Consider the following 16184-nt stretch of genomic DNA (forward strand, 5'->3'; position numbering starts at 1 on the left):
AAGTATTTTGCGTCCAGTGTTGTAATTTGCTGTTGGTTTTATTAGTCTTAAGGATCTGAACATTGGTGGTCGATTTGGTTACACACCTTACAGCGTTACAGGGAGGGAAAAAATGCTGTTTTTGTTAGTGTTTTGTTTTACCTACACATGAGTTTCTTTAGATTCACTTAATTCGTTATTCAGATCACTTAATAATAATGCATTTTTTTATTTAATTAGTTCTTTTTGATTATTCATATTTTAATATTAAATTTTCGGAAAGAGGACTCTTTTTGCTGAGGTTTCTTCACTTTTATTTTTGAATTCTCTTTCAGATTAAGTGCATACATCCAATCTTATTTCAATTTATTTCGTTGTTTTGTGTAAGTTCTATCAGTGAAGTTTTAGGATATTAATCAAAGTCCTTTATTTTAGTATTGCATTGACTATACGTAAAAAAGCTCATTATTACTGTCATTTCTTATTTGATTTTCCTTATTTCAGTTCTAGTTTTAATACATCATAATTATCGGACTGTTTTATTTTAAAAGTTTAAATTAAACGTTATCTGAAAGAGAAACAATCATTTTAACATAAATTAGATTAACATAAAATATATCAAAATAAAATTGAAGCAGTAAAACTTACCGCAAGTTGAACATAAAGAACAGATAAAACTTATGCGCATAAATTCTCAATGATAATTAACTCTAATAAACTTGTTTTTTATCTTAGCATCGTTTTCTTTTCTTTTCCTAAAAAATGAAGATTCTTCAAACTTTTTTTAAATAACTTTTTTTGCCGTTCCTTAAAGACGTAAGATGAAATAACTCTTGTTCTACATACAATGAAAACTGAAGTAAACTTACCACCAGCTTACATGAGACATTGTACGTTTTCTCGTAAAAGCAATGCGTAAAACCGATCGCTCTGTTTGAAGAAACAATGTCTTAAGTTTCGAGTTTTAATTATTCTTTTCAGCCAGGCCAGTGCTGCATTTGCTGCATTGCCGTCAAAAGCTCAGACCCCTTTTGGGCCAGCACCCGGCATCTCGAAAAGCATCTACAAAGCCCCAGCTCAACACAACAATCGCTGTGCAGCGATAAATGAAACACTTTGTACGGTTCTCGGTACGTGTGTACACCAACAGGAAATAGGGCCACAACCACTCGGCAAACGGGAGCTTTTGGGAGGCAAACTTTCTCACCGTGCCGTAGCAGGCAGTCGGAACCCCGCGAGTCTCTTCCCTGCTCCGTCACAGCAGCACGAGCAGCAAATATCCTTCCGGAACGGCTGGTCCGCTTAGCCGTGCCGTGGTTGCACTTTGCCGGTGAGTGAAATAGTTTCAATTTTTGGAACGTTGACCAAAAAGTGGCAGCCAGCAAGAACAACACAAACTGCACTCTAGTCTACACAAATCCACTCACTCGGGAAGGGGTCAGAATAAAATGAACAATAATAGTAAAGAAACGATAAAACGGGTGAACTGCAGCCAAAAGAGAGAGAAAGAGGATAGATCAACTTAATTATCATTAGCAGCACTAGCAGCAACCACACACACACACATATTGTACCGGCTAACCATAAACATATAATTATTTTGTTGCGTTTTTATGTGATGTTGTTCTTGCCAGTTGTTTCGTCCTGCTGCAAGATTCGGGAGCTGCAGTTTAGTAGCCACGGCCAGTGCCGGTTGTGAGTGGCTGTATGCAGAGTTTCGTATGTTTTTCTTATTCATTACCCGAAAAATAAAACCAAACAAACGTTCGTTCACTTCCGGTGCGGCATCGCTAAGGCTTCCGGGACGCGTCCCGTCCGCTAGGCCCGCTTCAGGGAAACTGGTGGGCTTCCCAGCAGGCGTGACTGGAAAAGTCGATTTGAATGATATTCGGGCGGGTTTTGGAAGTTGTTGTTGTTGTTGTTGGTGCGCCAGGCGCCCCAGTATTTAATGACACGGAGCCCGCCGTTTCTCCCGTGGTGCGTGTGTCCTCCGTGTGCCGGTATTCTGCTGCCGAAAGTGCTTTATTGTCCCAGTTTTCCTGGTGCCCGGTGATGCAATCGGCAATCGGAATAAAACATATGCAGTGAAGCTATAATTTGAATACATACATGTTTAGGGGTTTGGATAGCATTGTGCCTGTGGGTTTTTGTTTTTGTGTGGAACATAAAAAAACTGAACCGACACTCGAAAGGGAAATGTAAACACAACAGGTAGAACGGTAGGCGCTCAAGAGACCGTTTCTATGGGGGAGGCGAACATTTTAATGAAATTAGATTATTGTTTACTTCTTATTCAGGTCACTGGGTGGCGGTTGCGTTTTGTGTGTGTGTGTGCAACATTTTTATGCTACTAGCAATTATTAAATTTTGGGACTGGAAGCTTTTTCACGCATGAGGACGTTGTGGCGTAGAGGGTGTTAATGTTTCACTATTTTTATTTAAATTAAGTTAGCTACGCACGAACATCTGCTGAGAGTTATATATTGTTATATAGAGTTATATAGAGTGAAATATTTTATTCTATCTGTTTACTTCTTCTATTTAAACGATCGAATAGTTTGGATCATATACAGATGCTTTTCAGGCTCTCTTCATCCTTTCCAATACTTGAAGTCATATGCGTACCTAGATTGCAGAGCTGGTATGCGTGTAATATAGCATGACTGATTGTTTATGACTGTGACCTAAACATCTTAGCCTTAATTGTAGCAGCATTTCCTATGTTGGGTGAAATCTTTTAGTGATATATCCAGAGGTATTACGATATTGGGATTATAGGTATTCGGAAAGCAAATATTAGGTATTCTGGCTGTACTTTTTTGAATTTATGCAACAAAACTTTTAAAATGTTGTGTCCTGCTGATAATTGGTAAGCAAAGTAAACTTATCTTACTTTATATGTATATCTTGATGCCTAATGGTTACATTTGTTTTCAACCTTAATGCATTTTTCTTTTCCGCTGTATGGTTCTGTAAATCATTTTACTTTTGCTAATTATGATTGTGATCCCCAATTCAAAGTTAGTTGTTATGATCTTCAATGCGTGTATGCTTGCTTTTGCTAGTAAGTCGGCCTTCTCGTTCCCTGCTATTTTCAGAATACAAGGGGTCCATCTAATCTCGGCATTGATAATTCCTAGTATAGTGTACTCCATAAAAATAAGTCTTTATTTTGAACATGAAAGAAATTCTTCATTTTTGAAAAAGTAAGTTTATAGTGATCTCAGAACAAATCAGTTTTAGGTAATCAACTTCTCTAGCCTAAGTACTGACGGAATAATAGTAACTTAAATGTAGGTAACCTCGAAAACTGGATTACGTTACAATAATTAAATAAAGGTTAAAGATCTTATATTGCATTCGTCCATTATAATTCATGCATATCTTTATTCTTATATATTGGTTGTTGCGGTCTTCCAAATTTCAGATCTTTATCAATATATTGATGCTAGTTTTCACAGATTTTGAATAATATTTAATTGAATTCTTCGCCTATTTTTTGGTTGTTGAAGATTAGATAACCCCATAATTCAAAACAGACACGATTACTTTTAGTAAAATCTTTTAAATGTCGATATTAAACTGTAAAAAAATTCTTAGTCTTTGTAATTTTGGTTGGATCAGCTAAGTTAGCAAAAAAAAAAAGCAAATTCCAACCAAAAAGTATGTTCTTATGAATTTTTAAACTATTTCAACCATGCAATGCGTCAAAAAATATTAAAATGTACCACCCAACCATTACCGATGCACATATGAGTCACATTTCATGCAGCCGCGCACACCCAAGAACGTTATGAGCCTGAAGCCCCTGAAATGAACAAGGGGGGAGGCATTTAAAACCGTACCGAGAGCAGCAGCGGCCACATTCGGCAACTTTTATTGCCCTCCTTCTTCGTCTTACGACGGCGGCGGCGGCTTAGGTCTGATGAGGTTTTAAGCTCTTTTTAAATATTCGAAATGTATTCTTCTTTCGTTCTTTTCGCTAGCTTTCCGTACCATACCGCGAGCAAATGGGATCATGACGATTATTCTCGCACGGGGCGCCATTTGTCTCGACGAGTGGCGAGCCTTTTTCGGTGGGAGCGATCCCCCGGAAAACTAACACGGGTGGAAGGAGCAGGAAGAACAAAAAAGGGACCTTTACATTAATAAATTTACCACTTTAATGACACTTTACCGAGCACACTTATCTTATCGCATGTGGTCCGCACCTCTGGTGGTTGGCGTCTCTTCTTTGTGGCGTCGCTGCGCTAAGCAATTGTAGGGGGCGCCCTTGCTGTATGTCTAGCCGACGCACTGCTTATTACTCTTTCATTGCGTATTTACCTTCTAAGTTTATGCAACAGAAGACACACTGTGGCTTGGCCTGGAGTAAAAAAAAAACAGAACAAAGGTCTGCTGGATAGATATAACAACAACAACAACAACAACAAGAAAACAACTGAATTTAGGCCCTAGCTTTAGAAACAAAGAAAATGATGGCGTTAAAAAATAGGTGTACCGAGAGCGAGGCTCGCCGCCTATCAGTGGAAATGCTCGAGATAAGCTGAAGCTGTTGCACAAGGGGTAGTAAGGGGAAGGGCAAGCGAGGAGAGAGAAAAAACAAAAATAAAACAAGTCTATCAACCGTGGCCATGCTTTTGAAAATGTATGCTTGATTATGTTGGTATAATTCATGGCAACGAGACAGCAAAGGGAGAATGAAAAACACACCCATGGACCTTTTGCCGCTTTACGCGAGACTTTGGTGCCTCCAGCTTTTCAGCGCTTTTCATACAGCACCGAGAACAACGGTAAGCAAATGTGAAGGAGGGGAAAAAATAGACAACCCCACAGCCTTTTGAGGTGGAGATGGTTCTACCTCTATGCACCGAACAGCACGAGCGGCTTTACATTTCTTTAGCGGCCGTTACCACCATTTCCGACATGGGCGCTCGCAATGACGGATAATCATCCGTCCGCTTGAAAAGGGAAGTGCGCTCTTGCCTCGTTTGAGTATTTGTTTTTCTTTCAATGCGCACAATTACACAAGAGCGAGTCGTGAGAGATGTTTGCGCACCGTGAAGCGTACGGCCAGGATGCATCGCATGCAGAATCTGCCCTTTGCGTGGAATGTAAGCCACGCAGCTCATTATTTATTGTGGCCCAGCGCAGGACCTTGCGGGCACAGAGAAGAAAGCAGGAAAGAGGTTGGATTCGGTCGCTGTAGCAAGAAAATGGAGCAGAAAAATAACAACCTCACCTCACAAGGTTGTGTACGTTTGTAGCGTAAAATGGTTAAACTTAGAACATCAACCATTTCCATTCCCAGGGGTGGAGAACTCCCGCTGCTGATGTGTTTATTTTCAATGCTCACATTTTCCTCATAAACAATCATCTCTACCATCTCCCACACCGGTACGGGGTGACAAACTTACCGTGCGCCACAAATTATTCCAAAACCACCATTAGCTCGGCTGTAACCCAAGCTCCCGATGGTGCTCCACCTGGCCATCCTTCTGCCAAGCAAGCATGCTCCCCAACGTAGAACAATGTTGCACACATCGACCGAGCGGCGTCAGACAGCAATGGAACGAGGCCACTCCACTCCCCAGGTGGAAGATCCATTTCAGCGCTTCAACTCTCCACGTTCTACCCAGCCGTATCCTACCTCCTTGGTATCCTACCTCCTACATCCGCTCTAGTATCATTGACATTGGATTTGTCGTTAGTGGTGGTTTGTAAAAAAAAAGCATAAAGAGCATATTCTCTCCCACCGGCACGACACTAGTGGGTGCATATTATCCTTTTTCTACTTCTGTTGCGTCGCTCGCCTGCTCGCTCGTTCCTTTCAGCAAGCCAGCATTTCTCGCATTTTCCTTGCTGCTGCTGCTGAATGGGATGAATCGGTGGCACTTTGGCTTCTGCTTAAGTGCACCCGAATAGTTGTACACCTGGTGCATGAGTGGTGCACCACACAGTGCAAAGCTGTCTGCAGGGGGGAGTGATTTAATGACTCAGAAAGATGCTCCTGAATCGGGTCGTTTGCTGACAAATTGCCGTGTATATTGTCTTTTTCAAGCTTTCGGTGCGATGCTTTTTGTGGCAGCCCGGGGAAAAGGACGGGCAGTGTCGCTGAGGAATTGGAGGTTGGTAAAGAAATGCGGCTGAAGATCAGGAATTGAAAGCGTTGTAATTAATGCAAGATTATGGTGCGAGGGTGGGGCCTGATCTTCAATGCTTTCAATAGAAGTTACGATGAATAACGAAGCATAAAAGCAGCAGCAGGGTGTCATGGAATGTTTTAGTACATTCAGACTTTTTAATGTTTCATAATAAATTATACTTAGAATTTTATTAACTTAATTACTTCTTCTCAATCTCTTTCACTTAAGACGCTCTCTTGGTCTTCACATTGCAGGTTAGGTTCAGTTCAAACAATACGCCTTCATTGTACTGCCACACATACACTTATATTTGTACATAATATCGAACTTTAATCTTACAATTCGCATGTTCATAGGAATATCTAACGCTGATTTAACTTTATGTGGTTTATAAATTGTCCTTCCACCTGCAACAATAAAGAAAATTACTCATTCGTGATGTGAACGCTGGACGAGTAAGACAACTAATGGCCCGTGTGATTAACATCTGTAATGCGCCTGTTGTTTAAAACCATCTATAATCCCGATCAATACTACACTTAAAAGTCGGATTTTTTTCTATATTTTATCATAATTATTTGAAAGGATTAATGCAATTCTACTTAAGGGCAATACAACCGCGCAATCTGCTGAGTATCGTTAAACATACAAATACATTATTTATAAAACTATCAGAACTTATCATCTTTTGTTTGCAAAGTTAATTTTAAAATTGCTGCAATAAATGATAGATCCGTTTTACATCGCATCTTCAATTATTTTTTTGAATACAAGTAAAACCATTTGTCATTTGATTTGAAATGAGTTTACTAAGCATGTCAAAGTAATATTACAAATGTATAGAACAGTGATGTCAAACTCGTTTTGGGTCGCGAGCCGGATTACGGTTCAAAATATTCTCGCGGGCCGCAGTTGGGTGGCGGTGGCATGGGAGTGCTTTCAATCGGCAAAAACCATTAAGGAAGGATTCTTGGACCTAGAATTTTATTTACATTTTTTTTTTCGTAGCCTCCAGCCAGTTTATGAAATTCATGAATTTACTCATGATTTACTTCAGTGGCGGTCGTGCCTACTCGGAAATTTAATAATTTACATTCAATTGCTTCGGATATCTGCTAAGTTTCAGGCTACCTGGACAGTTCTTTAAACCTCGTATAATGCCTTCACACAATGACACACGAAGTACAAATGCTGCATTTTGACAACGGTAATGACTAATAGGAGTAGATCAAAATGTATCACTACATCAGCAAATATTGGCAAAGTATGTGGCAATTTTGTTGGACCAGCATACAGTCAACTTTATATAGTTCTTAACTTTTTGGAGGGCTTGCTTTTCATGGTTTTTATTATATCGACCTGATTTTTGCAGAAGCATATATAAAGAGTACCCTCATCAATGAAGTGAAGAAAGTCGTATGCCAATACATGATTTCCAAGCTTTCCGAACTCAATGTCGGAAAATGGGTGAAAATATTGATAGTCCGACTTTAGAGTGCTCTCAGGAAACAACTACTAAAACACTTGCTACATGCCATCTTGGCAGATATCTTCCCAAACAAGTAACTATGTGTGGCTTACTTCATTCTTCGATAATCGAACTATTAAAACTGAATGTTAAAACCTTCTTCCTCTGTGAATCAACATTAATACACCCGTTTTTGTTATCTTATGATTTACAACCAATTTCTTCTTCATTCAAATAACGGCCAAAGTTCTTCGCGGCCCGGATTAGGAGCCTTCGCGAGCCGCATATGGCCTGCAGGCCGTATGTTTGACATGTCTGGTATAGAATATTATAATAAACCAATATCAGCAGCGTAACATGGCCGCGTAGGTTGTTACACTTAAGAAGATGCAGAATATGATAGAAATCATCTAACAACACAGGAATCTTACTTACATTTATTAATGATTTAATAAAAAAAAATTGTTTTGTTTATAGTAATGTTTGGTTTGTGATAGTCATGTGATTTTATCATGTGATCTTTTGGTTTTGAAGTTTATTTAGATCCACATTATTAATGAGTTTAGAATGTGTCTCTACAGTTTATTATACTAAACTACTACATAACTGAAGCTAGCTGCTTCTTTTATACCCGTCGTATATGCTATGGTCTACTTTGTTTTTCCAACAATTATTAAAATGTTTATGAACTTTAACGGCCGTATTAAAATGTTTATGAACTTTAAATGCATCAGCAACATATATGTATCACTTATGTAGCATATGTATCACTTATGATATTTCCTGTTTTGTCTTTTTATGATAAAAATATGTTTCTAAGCTATAAAAAACAGTTTGTTTTGCACACTTTTAGCTGTGCTTATAGAATTAATATTCATTCTACTGTAATGCCTTGAATACTTTATCACACCACTTCAACCATGCTGCCTGCTAATGAAACATGATTCGATTCTTGAAGTCCCTATCCCTATCTGGCTGCTGCTGTCAAAGTCATCAAACAGTGCGCCTAAGGGATATTGAAATTATTTCACAGCGCATACAATGTAAGTACCGAGCGCCGCCCCAAACGGAACCGTCACCGGTTCGGAGCCGCCGAAAAGCCCGTCTAGAACGTGCAGAACACTTGGAGTACCCGTTTTTTTTTGTTGCAGGTGGGTGCAGCGAGGATAGCACACTTGAGCCCAGAGTCAACTCACCGAGTCGTGGCCGCTGGACGTGTTCGTGTCGGTGAATGAATTGCCGCGATGTGCGCTTCACGTGAAACCTAGTCGTGACTTGATTTCGCTCGGTGCAATTTCACTCCAAACTGTGGTGGAGAGGGAGAGTTGGTGGTAGTGCACTCTGGCAGCGGAACCAAGGAACGGAAAAGCTTTTGAGCCCCGGAGGCAACGACTGGCAAAGCTCTCGAAGCGGTGAAACCTGCTTGACATTTCCAGTGCTCGCTCGATAACGACCTCAGCGACGACGTTCTTGGGACTGTGTCCTGCCGTCATGCCTTGACTGTAACATTGTCTGAAGAAGCTTGGGAGTGGTTCATACCCCCTCGCAGTCAAACCCATAAAAGCATCGCGTTCTGTTAAATTTTTGATTCGTACCATCCGCGAAAAACTAATGCGAAACGGACGAACGATTCCGTTCGAACAAGGCGATCGCGTTGCCATTTGGTTTGACAATTGCTTAGCATACTTCTAGCTCGCTGCACTTTTGCTCTCCGGCGGCGACACACCAACAGTAAACTCTCATCCGGCAAATGAAAAGAATATTGTCACTGTCCCAAAATAAAAGGAAAAAAAAAACAAAGCACCACCAACCATCACCGCCCCACCGGACATAGGCTGCCTTGTTTTATGTAAATTTATTCGCGCACTCGCTCGCGCTCACCCGGTACAAAGTGGGTTAATGAGGTGTTTATTGCAGCGCTGCTCTACGTTCGGCATCTGCCCCGGCATCATCATCATCTTCACCGTTTGTCGCTCGAGATGTCAAGCCTCGGCAGATTCTGCCCACTCCTCCTCCAACCGACAGGACAGGTCCTCGCATTCACCCGCAACACAACTTTTTAATTAGGACGGGAAGCGAACGAAAACGGACACTTGCTTCATGTTGCAATGGGCAAATGGGTGGTTGAAGAGGGACCAGGGATAAGGGACAGCGCGGTAGCGTGGGTGCCGGTTACTTAATGAAGGATACGAACCGAAAAAGCATCATATCCAACGGCGATGCGTCTCAAGAGGTTCATTACGCGGGGTACACGAGCAGGCCCGTAACAGCTTTGCCAACATTGGCAAACGATGTTTGCAGACTGATCGTGCTCATTGTGGAGCGCAGTGATTCACGGCTTCATTCCCCGAGCGGTGGACGAGTGTTTAATTTGTACAACGGCACACGGCAACGGTCAATGGAGTTATGGGAATGGATGTTGCCTGTCTCTTGTTTTTTGCTACTCAAGATGGCCAGTCGTTCTGTGGCTTGGCTGGTTCTATGCTGCTTGTTACCAGTGCTCTAGATAAACTGGGGCACTGTTAGAATGTTTTTCTTCCATCAAATTCTGAGAAAATATTTATTCTTTATTTTATCGTGCAGCAAAAGGAAAAGCTGACGATGAACGGTTGAGACTAAAGTGAAGATAAATAATTCACTGGAAGTTGGAAAGTGCGGAAATTTTGTTTATGAGTAGTTTTTTTTGCAGGTCCGGTTGTAAAATTGAAAGGGCATTATAGACAAAGTAGCACAATTGTCACTTTATGTGCATGTCTACACAAAAACTGTACAATTTACCACTAACTTGGGAGCAGCATAGTAGATACATACTACTCAAATTGATATAGAATTATAGTATGGCATAAAACTGTATTGGTTTTGTTTAGGATATCTGTTTGTACCATCCCAATTTCCGTGTTTATGAACTAGATTATTCATACTCCAACATTTATGGTGAGTTTTACACGACTTGTAACAACTATAACAGATAAATAAAGACACTATTAATTACTTGAAGAGGATTCCGAAACGGAAAATCAACCAATGATCAGATCTTCACCATGTAGCAGTTCTTGGAGAAGATGGCTGAACACAGACACGACATATACCATCGCTTCATCGACTTCAAAGCATATGATAGCATAGCCAGGGTAAAACTATACGACGCTATGACATCTTTTGAAATCCCGACCAAACTGATAAGTCTAGTTACAATGACTATAGCTAACGTCACTTGTCAGGTGAAGATGGATGGAAAACTCTCAGGGCCTTTTACTCAAAGTGAATGAAAGGGAGGTGAGCTTATCGAAAGATTTAGGTCGCCATGACGATTGTCAAATTTGACACTATATAACCGGTATTGTTTACCTTTTCTTCCTGTGCATAACATCGTCGCACAATCAGTTTTATTTCTTCAACAGGCATTGTATGGATTGTTTAATTATTTCAATATGCTAATGTAAGTCCCTCATCAATGTAATTCCTTATCTTCATGGAATAGTTACTGATTTGTATTATTTTCAGATATTGGAAACAATTCATTACGGAATTCGGATATGATGTTACGTGCTTACGTTACAGTAGAACGTGCTGCTTTGTGAACCCTAAAGAGATTGGCCCCTGCTGCCGTTTCATCGTTGGCGACTCCATTGGCCAGGCTTCACATCACCCGCTGCAGCCGCACATCAAGGGAGGAAGTCATTCTCCCTCCCTTAAGCGCATCACCTTCTGCATCGGCCTCGGCGTATATGGTCCCGTCTGCATCGCATCACGGTGACGGTGCATTCCACCTCGGCTGCAGAAAGGAAGTCCCGCATCAAAGGCGATGAAATATTCCGGCTCATATGCAGCACAGAAGCTTGACTGTAATCTTACGAGCTTGATGATACTTGAAGTTCTTCATTTGCTACATTTCTATATAACTCATTTTTGGTATTTTTCCAGGCCAACAATTGCAACTAAACAGCTTAGGCAACGTAAATATTAACGAAATCTAACACTGGAGCATTAGAACCGAATAAGATAGCCTTACCAAAATCTTAGAATGCTACGATACCAGATGACGGTTGAAATTACATACGTTATTTGTTGAAAAAACAAGTGCATCGGTACATGCTAGCGCTACTCAAAAGAATCATCAGAAGCAAAATAGTATGCTCACAAGCATGACTGTTACAAATATACTCAACATCTTTTTTTTCTGAATTGGTCGCCGTGCCAATCGTTTAACACGTTCAGCCCGATGGCAGGTCCCAGGGCCTGCCAGTTAACTTTCCCGCAAGTCGGTGGCAGGCCCTGGAGCCTGCTATTGGTATTTTGCTAGGGAAACAAACAACATTGCGAACAACTTCATTTATTTCATTTATATGTTCTAGTCGGAATAGTTAGTCTCTAAATGAATATTATCATTAGAGTCAACCTGGTTAATTTCACCGTTTATAATACATCATGATATTATTTAAAAAATGTGCTTATTCACTAATATATACATTTATAATTTATACATAATCAAAAGTTATAAGTAAATTTATGTAATTCATATTTCTGTCTGTTTTATACATCCGTTAAACGAAGCAACTAATTTGTAATTTTTCGCATTTTTTTCACAGTTTTGGAATGTGATGGTGCTTTTCGTTTGTTATTAGCCCTTTTTTCATTCGCTATTTTCATATTAAGAAATTTGATACGTATATTTATGCGATGTTTAGCAAATTGTTGTAGAACTATTAGCGGTAACTCGGGGAATTCTTTTTGAAGTCGCTTAACCAATCTTTTTGATATGTAACGTTTTTTGTTAAAATTCCCATTTGGGTGCAATTTTTGGAAGATTTTCTCCATTTTGTATCCTTGTTTCAAAAACGCTTCTGAAGGAACAAACAAACCAGCAACCGACAAATGCTTTACAAAAGAAGGTGGATGGCTATACGAATGGTCGCTATTCAAATTCAGACTAAGATTACCCAAATTTAAATGCGGAAACTTTTCAAAGCATTGACGCCCAATATAACCCATAATATACTCGAGTCCATCGCTGTCTTGTTCAGGAAGCTCGATAGCGGAACTACTGACGGAGCTTAACATTTCACTGCTTCTTGAACTCAGGGTATCGGCTTGTATGCTTTGTTTAACTGGGGGTTGATTTAAGGCTGAGGTAATGATTGATGCTGAAATTATATCACCGTCATTAGCCTGTTCAGAACCTTCATTTTCAATCTCAATCGATGTCCGAATTTGCGATGAGATATATTCATCTGTACAAGAAAATGTAGATGGCTCCAAGTCTGTTTGATTTTTAAGGAACGTAGGTGCTTTTCCTAATATAATCATCTTAATACGATGAATGCAGCTCATTGGTGAGGGATGATCATATACCCCTCCTATCTGCCTTAGCTGTGAGAAAAAATTCTCCAGTACATCTTGATTGAGCTAAATTAAAAAGGATGATAGATCAATATGAATATATGATGTTTTTATGTCATTAATTACCTTGTGAGTGGATATGAAGGAAATGTTGTGTCTTTTATGAAGATCATCATAAAGCATTTTAAGAGACGTTATCTGCATCAGCAACGACTTTTGAAAAATTTGCAAGCTATGCTTACCAATCACGGTCATATTTGAAACTAATTCGAACATTTCATCTAATGCTTTTATCTGATCGTCGCTTGCTGTATAAGATTTTTTATAGTCTAATTTGGCGAAAGGACTATAGGAGTTCGATATGCTGAACCATAAGTCAACTTTTTCGATGAAATTCGCCAAGTCCGTAGCTTCAGCATTATTTTTAAAATAACGACGCAAGGAAATAGCAGTAGTATGTGAGAGCAGCTGTGCGGCACGTCGAACATTCTGACGCTCTTGTGGCGTCATAACTAAATGAGTTTTACTCAACTTATATAAAGGTGTAATCTCTGTTTCATTTCTAGTGGCTATCATGTCAAAAAGTAGGTCTGCCTTTATATGTTTTCCGTTGTACGTAAATCCACTATCCAAAAACCAATTCCTTAGTAGCTTTAATAAATGAGGTGCATCAGGGATTACGTACACGTTATTTAAAGTTGTGGGATGTTGGAAATACGGCCTTTCGTAGTCTTGAGCTCCCAGTTCTTTCCAGCAACTTACATTTGTAGAGCAGTTGTCACTGATGATAGCTACAACGTTAATATTTATTTCACTTAGTTTTTCAATTATCTTCAAGAGTATTTCTTTTGTCATTTTCTTATCAAATCCTATGTACACAGGTTGTTTCCATTTGTTACACAGTCCTCGAGCCATCACGACCTGCAGATAGTTATGTGGTCCAATTATCTCATCCGATGCTTTGTCCAGTTCAATTATTTTGTTAACTTTCATTTCATCGAAAGACAGAGCACAAAGGCGATCTTTTTCAGTAAAAGTGCTGATTAAATTGCTTATTAATTTAAGAACGTCATCCAAAATTCCTTCCTTTACAACGAGGTTCTTTGTGTATCGTTTTAAAGTTGCGTCTGCAGGTAAAGGAAACTTTCTATCTTTAGCCAAATATTTGTAGCATCGCAATCCAAAATATTTGAGTGTTAAAGCGGAGCCAATTTCCTCTTTCGTCCAAACTACACGTTGTTTCTTTTTCAAAATAATATCTATCTGGTTTTCAGATAATGTTGGCTTCAATCTTTCTTTCATTGCTGTGACAAGTGCAGCTTCATCTATACCTGCATCCTTTTTTGAAATATGTTTCTGTAAGCTATCTATTTCTGCCTTTAGTCGCTTATTTTCATTGAAGTATGAATGCAGTTTATCTCTTAAATTAGTATTCACATCGATCAGTTTTCGATTATCTTCTTTCATTTGATCAAGTTCCCTTTTCATGTCTATACTTGTTTGGCTGGGCACGTTCTCTACATCGCTGAAATATTCTGAATCTGTTTGAAATTCTACATTTGGCTGGTTACACTCTTTCAATGGGGCTATCATATTCGATGGCTCGTTTTGAATAAAATCGGCTGGTTGTATCAATGATGGAATAGCTAATAAAGAGATGATAATGTGATGAAATGATAATTACTGCATAAAGCTCATATCTTTCCTTACCATATGGTTTCAATCTCTTCAGTACTGGCAAGGTTTGTGGTAAAGATGATTTTGCCATTTGATAGTCGTCGGGTTTGAAATGGAGAGAGCACACAGTAGATATTTTGGTTGGTTTCCAATGTTCATCCCGCTTACAGAAATCAATCCACTTAGGCAAAGAATCGTCTGATGGAAACGAGTGGAAAGTAATGTTCAAACCCCGCTTCTTTACATTTTCTGCATTATTTTTGCAGAATGCAGCTGCACATGAGCGAGGCATGTTGCTTCCTACAAACTTCTGTGGACACAGCTACAAACAACGCTGCTTCCAGATTTGCTTTTTCTCTAAAAATAGAAAATAAATCCATTTAATACATTCCCTGCAACTTGTACAATTTATATTTTACCTGGTATAATAAAATATTAACACCCGTAAGCGTACTATTTTCTTTTACACGAATTTTAGTCACACACTTCTCGCCGTTGCATCAACAACATGGACCAGTCCAATAGCTATCAAATGTAAACAAACCGTACAGCCGACCCGGTTACAAACTGTCAAACTTTATTTCATTTTTCTAAAATCCCGCAAGCCAAATGTTCTACATAAGCTCACCTCCCTTTCATTCACTTTGCTTTTACTACCACCAAAGGAATGCTCCAGGGGGACGGGCTTGCCTGTCTCCTATTGAGCTTGGCGCGTCATACGGTAAGACTTCGGGAACCATCTTCTGTAAGTCAATTAAGATTCTCAATCAATTCCTCAAGATCCTCAAGGCAATTAAACTGATGATATAAACATCATTGGTCTGTGGCTCTCCTAGGTAGCAGAAGCCTACCAAGGGATCGAACATGCGACAGAGAACCTCGGATTACAGATAAACGAGGCAAAAACCAAATTGATGGTGGTAACATCAGCGGACTTACCAATAAATAATCAGTACCTACGTAGACGTTACGTACAGATAGGTGAACGCACTTTTCAAGTTGTCTAAAAATGTACTTATCTCAGGTCAAAGGTCAGGGCCAACGACAATAGCATGGTAGCTGGGTTGAGCGCAAGGATGCTGGCTGCCATCCGGTCATTCTACAGCCTGAGAAATCAGTTCACCTCTAAGAACCTGTCGCGAAGGGCGAAGCTGGGACCATATAGTACCTATATAGTGCCGGTACTCACATACGCCTCAGAGACATGGATACTGTCCAAATCTGACGAAACCCTTCAGACTTCAAGACTCATACTTCCTTCTACATTATCTTGGTTTTTTCTGAGTTTATGATTTTTTCGCTCTCTCTCTCTCTGTCTATATGTATATTTTTTTATTTTCTACTCCTCTACATCATTGAAATATTGTAGTTATATTTAAGTTAAGCTAAGTACTCAGTTAAACCTTAAAGGCAGACTGTGAATGAAATAAATGAATTAAATGAATTAGCCGTTTTGGAGAGGAATATGCTCAGCAGGATCCTTTGTCCCATATGTGTGGAAGGACAATGTCGTGGCTAAAGTCTTTTTAGACCGTCCAAAAGGACAGATGGGGCATAAGTTGGTAAGTAATTAT

This window comes from Anopheles coluzzii, chromosome 3, assembly GCF_943734685.1.
Source record: "Anopheles coluzzii chromosome 3, AcolN3, whole genome shotgun sequence".
NCBI lineage: Eukaryota > Metazoa > Arthropoda > Insecta > Diptera > Culicidae > Anopheles > Anopheles coluzzii.